Here is a 13,176-nt window from a genome sequence, read left to right as displayed (position 1 = left end):
AATTCCTAAGAGTTCTCAGAAAGCTCCAAGATGATCATTAAACAAGAGAAATCCAGCCTTCTCGAGAGGGTTTATTAACTGATGCTGAGTCAGCGCCACAATGGACAGAAAAACAATGTAGTCATAGCGAAGGCTGGCCTGCTGTTGCAGCAGTCTCGACCGGCAGATGGTAAAGACTATTTCACTTCCCTTTGAGAGTCAAACTGTGTTCTTGGGCCACATACACCATGCAAGTGCTCGTGAGTCAACCATGGTGGAGGGACAGGCCAAAAGTTGGATATTTGAGGTGGGAAGAGGCTATTTTAAGCCCAATATTTACTTTAATGACTGGAAGATGCCAGTGAATCAACTCGCTGTTAATTAATATCAGCCTGCACTCACCTTCAGAGGTGGTGAAATGGGCTTGAGTCTAGGGGAGGACGCAAACTTCAAATACCAGTGTGGGGCTTAGCCAGGCAACCCTAAAATTAGTTCCAGGTGTCCCAGCTGAGCTGGAGAAGGCCACGAGTGGAACTTTAAGGAAAGTCTGTTTTAAAACACAGTGTTAGACTAGAACATCCTTAAAATGTTTGCTTCTTGTCTAAAATAGTACCCCAACGCCCCTCCCTTCCGCCAGTCCAACCATTTCTATTGCAATGATAGCAGTCAAGGATAGGCAATAATATAATTAAAACTCAAAGATGCAAAAAAGAAAGAAGGAATAAAGGAAACATGCCCCCAAAAGAACAAGCAAGCTCCTCTAGTCATATTAGGTATGGTCCAGCACAAAAATGTTAAGCGGGGAGAAGAAGGGGTGATCCCTGAGCTTCATCCACTCCTTCAAGAAGTCCGAGTACCACATTTGGAATACGGACTCAAGCAGGGAGTTGTTGGTATTGGTACAGCTGTGCAGACAGAGCTATCTAAGGTTGCGACTGTTGGGAATCTTAAGTCTTAAAATGTTTGTTTCTAAATAATACCTTGATGCATTTTTGTCTCTATATTATTTCCCTCCCTGTTAGAACACCAAAACAAAACAGCCCCAGTTACTTTTATTTATTGGCATTTGTTGCGAGACAGATTTCTCTCATTAAGAACGTTCACATGGGCCCCCGGGTGGCTCAGCTGGTTAAGCCTCTGCCTTCGGCGGGGCTCGGGTTTTGATCCTGGGATGGAGTTCTGCATCCGCTCCCTGATCAGCAGGGAATCTGCTTCTCCCTCTCCCTCTGCCCCTCTCCCCGTTCTTGTGCGCAAGAACTCTCCCCTCTCTCTCAACTAAATAAGTAAAATCTTTAAAAAAAAATTAAAATAGTGTTCACAATGGCAACCAATCATAAATGATCCCGATAGCTCTGCTCTCAGAAACCCCCATCTGTTTATTCCCTTTGATGCTCTCATCACATTGCCTCAACAAGCCCATGTTACTGGGTCTGGGCTACTGGGCCTGGCCTAGTGCTGGGGGTGGGGGGTGGAATTACAATGTAGGTGGCCAGAGGACTGTATGGAGAAGATATGGTAGAATGAAGGGAAACTGAGTACCAAATCTGGAGATCTGACTCCACTTGCTGGGGTGGGTGGGGGAAGATCCCATCCTAAAGAAAGTAAAAAATGGGATGAAATGTGCCCGAGATGAAACGTGTTTTCATTTTCTAATTCAACTCCTGCTATACCCAAACAAGGTCAATGACAGACTAACCACATCAAGAGAACACCCCCCACCCTCTTCTCCCCACTCCCTACCCACCCACCCACCCTCACCCCCCACACCCATTTCCCACTTCCTGTAAGTTAGGCATCTTCATGCTGGTAAACATTTGGGGACCAACTGCAAGACTGAGCTCTAAAAGAGGGGAGCCACGGCTTTGAAGCCCTCCCACATGTCTCAAAGCCACGCCGAGCACTAGAGGGACACTTGGTTTTTAAACTTTAACAGCCTTTTCAACTCAATTCACTGGGCTCAGCTTTCTGGCTGCCTTCCTTTTGTAAAGCCGGACAAGAAGAGCAAGTATGTGTATGAGTGAGAGAGAATGTATGTATGACACATGCTATGTTACAATGCGGCCTGTGTGTGTCATTGGTATGATATGTGTATGATATGTTTCAATGATGTGTTGCATCAATTTAAAAATAGCACAAGCCTTCCTTCTTATGACAGGGCTCACCGCCCCAACTCTTTGGACAAACATACTCAGGGCCTAAACGTTGGGCCAGTGAGCCTGGGAGGCTGTGGATGTTTTGAAATGAGGTCAGTGTTTTGACTTCCTAAATAAGGGAAACAAAAATTAAGTAAATTGAAGAACCAAAGTAGAGCTCCTGGCCTTCACTAGAAATAAAAATCCGTAAGTACCATTGAGAGGAACTTATAAAAACCACATAGTGTCTGAGGTCCTGGTATGGAGAAAACCACCCGTGTATCATCACACCTAAGTGTCTCCTTCACTCTCCTTTCAGACCGGCAGTTGTGTCCTTGTCCCATCATTCATATATTTTTAAATGATTCATTGACTTTGACATCCACCAACTTAATAAATAAGCAGTTACACTCTTTTCCATAGGCTGTGTGGAAACCCATGTAGGTTTCTAATATTTGTTTGTATTACTAATTCTGTTTTTATTTTAGGGAATATTCAGACAAGAAAGGGATTTAAATTTCTGGAAAGGTTGCAGGGAAGGTCATTGGAAAAGGAAGATCCTCTCTGAACCCAGAAAATATTTCAGAATCTTATATTTGGTGGGGAAAGGGAATAAAACGAAAGTAACGAAGGCAAAAGATGTAGAGGAAGGGAGGGCATACAGTCTGCAGCTCAGCTTTCTCTGACCTCTTTGTTTAGGGAAAAGGAAGAGGAGCTTCCACACAAGAGAAGGAAGACCACAGGCAAGGGTTTGCTTCTCTCACCCTACAGCGGGTAGAGAGGCCACACTGAAAGGGGGGGGAGGGCCCACGGTGGAAATAAAAAGAAAAGTAGTCAGTAGGAATGGTTTTCTAGAGGAAGAGGAAGGCGGAGGAGAGTGAGGTGAGCAACCACAGCTGGGAGGCCTGGAGTCCCCAGTGAAGAGGAAAAAGTGTCCCCTGGATAGGCCTGCCACAGCGTGCTTCCCTGAAGCCACACAGTGTTAAACAAAGGGTCAAGGAAGAATGACTTCTTCTTAAAGATGGGACTGACAATTTCTTCTCATCCTTTCTGAGGAAACATTCAAGATTGGGAAGGCCTGATTTTTATGTTCCAGGATGAATTGTGAGAGAAGAGAGAGAATTAAAAGTTTAGTAGTGAAATCATTTGAACTCCCCATCAAAGAGAGGAAAGGGGGGAAAACAAGGTAAGAGCCTTGTAATTTGTTTCTAGAAAGATGCCCCTTGCACTCCAGTTCTGTTGCAAAGGGAATTTAGTGTGTGGCCTGAGTGGAGGACCACAGATCCAGCCAACACCTCATTTCCTGCTGAGGAAACTGAGGGCCAGAGGTCAGGAAGCAGAAAGGTCACCTCTCCTAGGCCTCCTTTTGATACTTGGCTCTTATGTCCAACTGTCAGCCTGGCAGATGCCAGCCCACAGACATGCTCTGCTCAGGCAGAGGACAAAACCAGACTTGGCTCTCTGAATTTCCAGCCAAGAGGCCAGAGTTCTACAGGGAATCCTCAAATATTATTGAGCACCTCCTGTGCCCAGGGTACGGTTGGCCCAGAAAGTGGGGGTGGGGGTAGGGGTGGGAGAAAGAGATGCACCTAAGTACAACTTTTCAATGTTTAGCTGGTGAAGACAGGAATACAATTAAACCAACCTCGTTCAGTGTGTGGGTTTGGAGGATGGCTGGCTTGGTCCTATAAATGCCTTTTTCTCCATCTTTAATAGGCGCTTTATCTTTTGAAAAACTCTCCAATGTTGACTCAGAACAAGCCCGGAAGCCTCTTGCAACCAGAAGATAGTATGGAGATTCTAAAGCTATGAACCCTGGTTTATCTGGTCTCCATCTAGGGCCTATTGTTTCCTGCGAGCACACACAGGAAGCTGGAGCAGAGGGGTTTAAGGTTCAATAGGTATCTTCCCCCTTAAGGTGTGCCCCTGGGGACAGAAGGGCAACACTGCATTACCCTAGAAGAGGACCAATCACAGAGACTGCAACAGCTCCGGTGTTTTTCAGGCTGGCTTTCCTACAGTTCCTTTTAAAAAAACAGGCACTGTCTTTAGGAGAGATAATCCCACAATGGAGGTCCATTAAAAGTATTAGGATGTAGACTGCCACCATGATCCTCGGGTGGGGGGCAGGGGAGAGCTCTGTCCCGACAATAGACAATTAAAGCTGTTAAATCCAAGCTACTTGTTGCTGTTCTAATTCCTCCTAATTGTATGCTACTTGTCCCTGGCTCCTGCATTGATGAAGCCCGCTACCCTAATCTCCAAAATACCTGACCTACTTCCTACAGGATCTTTTCAGCACTCTTTTCTTCCCATCTGGACCCCCTTTCCTCTTCTACTCCCCGCCCCTTCCTTAGGAGGAGAAGGAAGGGTGTTGGTGGGAGGGGGAGTGGAACAGAAGGCTGCATCCAAGGCATTAACTCTGGGGCCTCAGACAGTGTACTAATCGGTAACAGCTAATCATGCTCACGGGCACACCAGTGACTAAACCGCACTTGGCATTGGGCTCAACAAGTGGCAAGGGGCACACTTCAGATCCAACTGTTAGATCGCTGCTGGCTGCCAAGTCTGCGTGTGCTTATGCGTGCGGAGTGTATGCCTCAGTGAGTCTATTTGTAGCTGTCTCACTAATTATGCTGCCACCACCAGCTACTCAGAGCAAGGCATTCATCCTCCCCAAGCATATAATTCTACCAAAACAACAGAGCTCTGAATGCCAGTTTGGTGCCTGCCTGCATGTGTGTGCTCTCCTTGCAGAATCTTTCCAGAATCTGGGGCGCCTGGGTGGCTCAGTGGGTTAAGCCTCTGCCTTCGGCTCAGGTCATGATCCCAGTGTCCTGGGATCGAGCCCCGCATCGGGCTCTCTGCTCCGCAGGGAGCCTGCCTCCACCTCTCTCTCTCTGCCTGCCTCTCTGCCTACTTGTGATCTCTGTCTGTCAAATAAATAAATAGAATCTTAAAAAAAAAAAAAAAAAAAAAGAATCTTTCCAGAATCTACAAAAGGAGCAAAATGGTCTTTGCCATTCAGTGTTGGCCTCCAGGGTCTACTTTTTCATGTTCAAAAATCTTTATAGAGCCTCCTCTGCGAACCCTTCCCCGGTTCAGCAGCCGAAAGGGTGCGTAGCAATCTATCCTTCAAAATAATATAGCTTTGGAATTAACAGCGATCCCAGCAATCCACAATAATGTGCTGTTGGTTGTTTTTCAAAGAAATCCTTATATTTCAAATACACGTCCTGAAATATCTATAGGTGACCTTATACACTTTCTGGGATTTGCTTCAAAATCATGAGGGGGTGAAGTTAGGGTAGAGATGAAAACCCCGTTCTTGAGTTGATAATTGTTGAACTAGGTCATAAGGTGCATTATACCCTTGTCTTTATTTATTTATTTTTAAAGATTTTATTTATTTATTTTTCAGACAGAGATCACAAGTAGGCAGAGAGGCAGGCAGAGAAAGAGAGAGGAGGAAGCAGGCTCTCCACTGAGCAGAGAGCCCGATGCAGCACTCGATCCCAGGACCCTGAGACCATGACCTGAGCCGAAGGCAGAGGCTTTAACCCACTGAGCCACCCAGGTGCCCCATATACCCTTGTCTTTAGTATTAACAAAAATTTTTTTGTAATAAAAAGGCTCAAAAATAAAACTCCAAGTTCTGCCTGATCCACTCAAGTTTCTCATGCTGTTTAACTCACATTTACCACAATCCATTAGTGTGAATAAACCTTAAATTGAGAAGCACTTGTGGTGTAATGAAGAAGGCACCTAGCTCCTGTCCTGCCCCTGTCAAAAGAAGCAATCTCTGGGATCACCATCATTTGAGGGGACACCGTTCTTCTGTGCTGGGCAGGTACAGGCTGTCTCCAGTCCGGTACCTTCCGCGTCAGAGGTGTGACAATAGCGTCCACACGGGTTTAATTTTGCCCATTTCATAAAACTGAAAACTGTGTCTCATTCGACGCAATTTTACAGTGGCTGTACCAGGAACGGGTTGAAAACATATGTGTTACAGGAGGCACAACTCCTCACAGACATCTGAAGGGGTCCTTGAATAAAACACCTTCCGCTAGACAGAGGGAGGAGGTAGGAAATACTGCAGAGAACTCAGGTTTTCTCTGCAGTAGTGGGAGCCCGCGGCGGACAGCACCCAGCAGGGCCGCTCAACTGATAAACTCTGTCAAACTCAAACCATTTGTCAGCTCCCAAGAGAGGGGACCAAGCTGAAAGATGGACTCGGGAAGCAGATTTATCGGGCACAATACATTAACTAGTATAAATACCAGTGGAAAAAAGTAAACACATTTACCCAGCAAGATAGGACCCATCACAGGTACCTCGCTGCTTAACTCAGTGTTCAAGACCCAAAGCTTTTCACTCATCAGACAAAGGACCTCAATTCATCTTGGTGCTCTACCCAGGATATATTTAAACAAATCGAAAGTTTTATTTCGCTACTGACTTCTATTTCATGAGCGACTCGTTTACACTAACATTAAAACTTTCTGCAGGACTGAAGGAAAGTTTTCAAGAGATACTGTTCTTCCATTTCTTAGGAGAGAAGGTTTTCCAAAACCTTCATGCCATTAGGAATGAAAACATTGTGTGAGAAATGATTCTTCGAATTGTTAAGCCTATGAAGTTTACACAGTCCTTCATGTGATTTTGGACCTTCTTCGAAACATTTGTAATTTCAGAAGTCCCAACCAGGAAAGGAAGACCAGCATGATGGTCAGTAGACAATACTGGGTTACCGAAGTAACCTACCTTTGCTAGGACGTACTGGAAGATGGTTCCAGCGCTAGGCATGGCCCGGGCACCTGGCTCCCAGTCCATGCTGTGTCTCTAGGTTCTATTTCCTGGTGTGTCCCCCTATGCCCCTCATGATCTGCTAATGAACCCGGGCACCCAATGGGGATCTGTCTCTGCGGTTTGCTACCTAGTGGAACTGTGAACAATCCCAGACATCTTTGAAAACTGACCACTCAGCGCCGAGCCTGGCTTGTTTTAGATGCTTGATTAATGTGTGATGAATGAACAGATTAAAAATGGTTCGGTCCCACCTGTGAATGAGGCATTATGTAGGCTCTGGAGATAACTTTCTCTTTTCCTAGAGAAAGTGCCAATGGGTGTTCAACACTTGCTCAGAGAACTTAAAAAAAAAAATGTTCCCAGGTGGAAGCCACAGTCCTAAAAATGCATATTTACGTGGGAAGGGAGGAAACTACCTTAAACAATAGAACTTGAAAATCAGATCACCCGCTAAAAACAAACATAATAGTTTTCCAAGCAAGAGTGATTTACATAGTTCTTGCGGAATTTGCTTTTGTCCATTCTCTTCCATGCGCACATCCCAGTATTGGAGTTCTTCCTAAACATTACCCCTGCCAGTCTTTGGACCTTCCGCCCCTACACAGCCACTCCACCCCACAGTAATTAAATCTAACAAGTGCAATTAACAAAGCAAACTCCAGGCGGCTTAGTGGGCTGATAATTCTGATTGCAAAATTGTTTTAGGATGGGCAAAGTAGTTGAAAACAAAGATAAATAAGTTATGCAACCATTTGCCTATAATCCATTTGTGTATAGGAGACAGAGGTCCATGTCTTAAATAATGCAATCTAAAATTACCATTACATTTCAGCTACATTTTACTAAGCAGTACGCCTTCTTCATACAATATGAAGTCAGATCTAATGAGTCTAATTTGGATTATTTTCCCAGTGTTAAGAGTTATAAATGATTGAGAGAGATGCCTCATTTTTTCTGCTCATAAATAAGTAGAACTTCAGTGTTTTTCAAACGGAATATCGATGTAAAAATAATTTCAACCAATTTCCCGAAAGCCTTCTTCAAAAATACTATGATTTCAAGTCTAATTTTGACACAGTCACTATAACTGTAGATTATTTTTTCTGTACACTAAAAAAGAAATGTAGCACAATTCCAAGGCTTTGCTTATTCTTCAATAGTAGTACCACATAAAATTTCAAGGATATTTGGAGTTTTATATATTTTAACTTTACCTGTAGTGGTTTTTATGACCGTCTTATACCAGTTCCCTTGACTTAAGGAATAAGAACATGGTGATGAAGGAAAAAGAAGTTTCCTGGAACTATACCTAAAAGGGAAAGCCCAGGGGTGCCTGGGTGACTCAGTGGGTTAAGCCTCTGCCTTCAGCTCAGGTCATGGTTTCAGGGTCCTGGGATGGAGCTCCTCGTGGGGCTCTCTGCTCAGCAGGGAGCCTGCTTCCCCCTACCCCCCCGCCTCTCTGCCTACTTGTGATCTCTCTGTCAAACAAATAAATAAAATATTTTTTAAAAATAAAGAAAAGGGAAAGCCTACATGTACTTTAAAAAGTATGCTCTCTTTTCCACTTCTGATGAGGGTCTGACAGTACTAAGATTCTCAGTGTGTTAAAGCTGGGATAATCCCCCAGGAAAACAAACATTTCTGAGGATGAGAGAAGAGACTTAGAGCCAGGGACATGTAATGGTTAATAAAGGCTATAAGCTTGCCACTGTCGCCTAGTATTATGTCTTTATTCTGAATGACATAGATCACTGGAAATAAAAATCCAGTTGTCTCAAAATGTATAGAGCTGGTGAAGAGCCAGAGTGAAAATCATGGTTAGAATATTATTTTGGCTTCTAGAAATCTAATCTAGTCTAGGAAATGAGAAGATTTGAAATTGTTTGCTTTAGAAATGAAGCCACTGAAGGATTCCTTTAAATAGCAAACTGTCTTTGCTTTAAAAAAATATATGATTCAATTTATAAAAATTTGCCTTTGGAAAAAATTTCTATGTTGATGTATTACGAGATATTCATGATACAAACCAAGTTCTGTTCTGATCAAGATTAGCTTGTTAAGGGGCACTTGGGTGGCTCAGTGGGTTAAAGCCTCTGTCTTCAGCTCAGGTCATGGTCTCAGGGTCCTGGGATCGAGCCCCATGTCAAGCTTTCTGCTGGGTGGGAGCCTGCTTCCTCCCTCTCTCTCTCTGCCTACTTGTGATCTTTGTCTGTCAAATCAATAAATAAAAATCTTTTAAAAAAATGATTAGCTTGTTAAGGTCAAGATTACCTTTCTTTTGTTTTCTTTCTTCTTCTTTTTTTTCCTAATTGGCTGAATAGTCAATACAGCTTATGCTTTCTTTTTTTTTAATTTTTAAATTTTTTTGAAGATTTTATTTATTTATTTGAAAGGGAGAGAAAGAGAGTGAGAGCATGAGTGTGGGGAGGAAACAGAGAGAGGGAGAAGCAGACTCCCCACCGAGCAGGGAGCCTGATGATAACGAGTTCCATCCCAGGACCCTGAGATCATGACCTGAGCTGAAGGCAGAGGCTTAACTCACTGAGCCACCCAGGTGCCCCTAGTTACTCAGTTTTAATACTTTCTCTTCTTAGACAAACTTAAAAATGACAACTAATTTTTAAACAATAATGATATTAAGCCACCTATTATCTAGACAAAACGATAAGTTAAAATAATAGTTCCTTATCGTGGTTCAGCTGACCAAAAGACAAGGACAATAGAACAGCTTAATCACCGCTGGGACTGAAGAAATGGCCGCACATGTTATGATCCTATATACGGGTCTTCACACACATGGTCAGAAGAAAATGGGGAGACCTGGTGGGTTCAGAATGGATACATGCACACACAAATTCTTTTACCACTGCGATTTTAGATGTCTACTCCTCTTGGCTGGCTCTTGGTGAGGAGAAGGGCTGGCAGCCCGTTCTCATCCTCTCTATTGCACACTTTAGCAGTACTACTTCCCCCCTCCCCGGCCCACCAGAGTCAGATCTGTACACGAAACAGGCCACGTCTTCCGGGGAAGCTCAAAGGCCTGCTGGCATAAGGTTCCCTTCAAAGCATCCCCTGGAAGTCTGTGTGGGTTGAGGAGTATTGAAACCATCCCTCTTCCAGGGAAGAGCTAAATCCACCCCACCATGTTTCTGTTCTCATTTACCCAGGGCTCTCGACATAAATGGTTAGAAGGTTGTCCTGCGGCTCCCCCACGCAGACCATACCACAGACACAGGAGAAGCCCCACACACATCTGGGCAGAGCCTCCCAAATGGGACACACTGAAATATGGTTATCTGGTCTTGACTTTTATGAGGGCTGAGTTACAGAGAAAAGACTGAACCTGGGACTAAATAATCCTGGGAAAGAAGAAGGAAGCAATGTCTCCCTTTTCCTCTCCTTCTCTGTTCTCTTCCTCCCTGCACTGAACCAACACTGAAATTCCGGGGCAGGGGGGTGGGCGGCGGAAAGGTGGGGGGCTGTGTTTGGGGAATGTGAAATCCCTTAATTGCAGAGGAGACACACCCAACTGAGTCAGGTGCTTCCATGCAAAGAGGACATAGAAGGTCACAATTCCCAGAACTACCTCATTTATAATTTGAAACCCCACATGTTACTCCCCAAAGGATACCTCCAGAGCAATTTCCAGGTTAAATTAGTTGTAGCTGCCTTTTGGGATGTGAATTTACTCCTTACTTGTCTCCTCTCTTCCCATACCCAAAGAAGGAGCTAAGAAGTATGAAGGAGAGCCCCCCCCCCCCCTCAACAGGAGGCAAAGATCAGTGCGTGGGACTTAGTGTGCACAGAATGCAAAAGCCCAGGCAGGGCATTGGCAAATGGAACACCCTCCCCGAAAGCCTTCAGTGGTCCCCAAACATTTCTATATATTAGAATAGCTGGGGGAGTTTTAAAATATGTCGATGCCCAGGTAACACCTAATACCAATGAAAGCAGAATGCTGGTGTGGGAGGGGGCACTGCTGATTTTTAAAGATCCCTAGGTGATTCCAATTGTACTGGTGCCGGGGTGGTTCAGTCAGTTAAGCATCTGCCTTGGGCTCAGGTCACAATCCCAGAGTCCTGGGATCAAGTCCCACATCAGGCTCCCTGGGAGCCTGCTTCTCCCTCTGCCTCAGCCTGCCACTCCCCCTGCTTGTGTGCTCTCTCTTATTATCTCACTCTCTGTGTCAGATAAATAAATAATATTAAATACATATATATTTTAAAAATAAAAAAATAAAGATTCTTGGGTTGTACTGTCAAGTTTGGAACTAGCTGCTTTACTTACTCAGAAGGCTGCCTGTCTTTTAGATTATATCTATACTCACGGTAGTATGTTCCCCAATCCTCTCCTGGCCAAGAAAATGTACTGTGGTTGTGGAACATTCACAGGAACACCCTGTCAATGTACGGCCCGTGTCAATCACTGGGTAATAGACAGTCTGCCTCTAAGATTAGCCAAGAACTGGGGCAATGAGGCCAAGGACATGAGTTCTGTACTCACAGGGATCACGTAGGCTGGCTTGGGTCGATGACCACAGATTGTGTCCCTAATTTCAGTTGTGGATGAATATGGTGTCTGGGAGAGGGAACTACCACCAAGAATATTGATGGGTAAGCACTAAAGCAATACTCAATACTAGAAAATCAATTGAGAAGTCTACATTCTACTGAAAGCGCATCAGTCCTGTCATCTTTGTGTGTTAATTTTTTGTTGGCTCTTTTCATTACTGCTCTTATCAGACTGGATTCTGATCATTGTCTGAATGAGAACATGAATGAATGGTCATATCAAGATACATTCTTAATGTAGATAGATCAAACCTATCATTATAAATCATGATTATTTAAAGAAATGGTCTGGAGATTGTTTGAAGAATAAATATTTGAAAACAGCCAAAGCTACACTTTGGGGTATCACATGGTGCTTAGCACATAGCCAGGTCCCAAATATGTTTATGAAATGAACTAAGGATAAAAGCACTGTGCCAAAGGGCAGTTTTTCAAATATTAGGGACATCACCAATATTTACACAGAGGAAAATATTAAAATATGGAAACTCTTGAAATTTCAAGCGAAATCTTAATGTCCAGATATTTACAGAATATACTGTGTTGCTCTATCTTTTCTGGAAAGAAATTTAGCAATATGTACCAAGAGAGACTTAAGGATTCATAAGCTTCCATCAGGTTATTATACTTGTGGGAATACACTGACAAGACAATCATTTGAGCAATCTTAAATAAACATGTGAATTGCAGTATTACGTACAATTTATGACAAAATAAAAATAGTCAGAATATTCAAATTGGCACAGATTCCTGAATAGATTATTATGTGGCCACAGGATGTGAGTATTTAGGGGCCAATACAAGTTTTTAAATAAGTATGATAGGAGCGAAGGTCTACATTATACCCCACTGGATGAAAACAGCAGAATGCAAAACTCTACGACATGATTTCATTTGTGTTCTTTTTACGACTATTAAAAATGTCCTGTCTTTAAAGTAAAGAAAAACTCTACAACAATTAGAAGGGATATCCGAATGTTGATTCCCAATTCTATTCCTCTAATTAGTCTTAATGAAGTCAACAGTTTTGTCATAAATTACAATTAACTATAATCCTCATCTGACACACACCCATGGGTCCATATGTTGGCCTTTTTGTCAACCAAATGTGACAGCCTTTGAAAACCGATTCAGCTAAAAAACATGCAACAGACACACAATGACAGACACCCAGGAAATCTGAAAAGATAATCATTAAAATCATTAAAAACAAATAGAGGGGAGATGAGATTGAAGAATTGCATTAAACCTGTTTTCCCGTTTTTCTCCCTCCTTCAAGCATACGTTAATCCAATCACAGCCCGTTAAACAGCTTAGAGAAAACTGGAAGGTGAAAAAACATACACAGGGCTTTAGAAGCCAATGCCTTATTTCCCATTCTCTTCACCAAGGCAAGCCCTTCCACTGAAGTCAGACAACCCGTTAAGAGTGCAGTGCACAAGAGTGCATTTTTTTATCCAGCAGAAATATTTAGCTTGGCTGTCTGCCAGGGAATGCTGGAAGGACGGACTGAATTAGGGGATTTACCTTCCACGTGTTTGGCACGCGTCATTTAGAGTATCTGAGAAGCTCGTCTCCCTTTCTCCAGGGTACCGGAGCTGTGGAGAGGGCTGCCAGACCAAGGAAGAGTAATGTCCCTGTGTACATGGTTAAGAGACACATGATCTGAATTTACAAACTGGGCA

The sequence above is a fragment of the Lutra lutra genome, chromosome 6, assembly GCF_902655055.1.
Source record: "Lutra lutra chromosome 6, mLutLut1.2, whole genome shotgun sequence".
Lineage (NCBI taxonomy): Eukaryota > Metazoa > Chordata > Mammalia > Carnivora > Mustelidae > Lutra > Lutra lutra.
The sequence above is the reverse complement of the archived record's forward strand: the minus strand, read 5'-3'. Positions refer to the sequence as shown.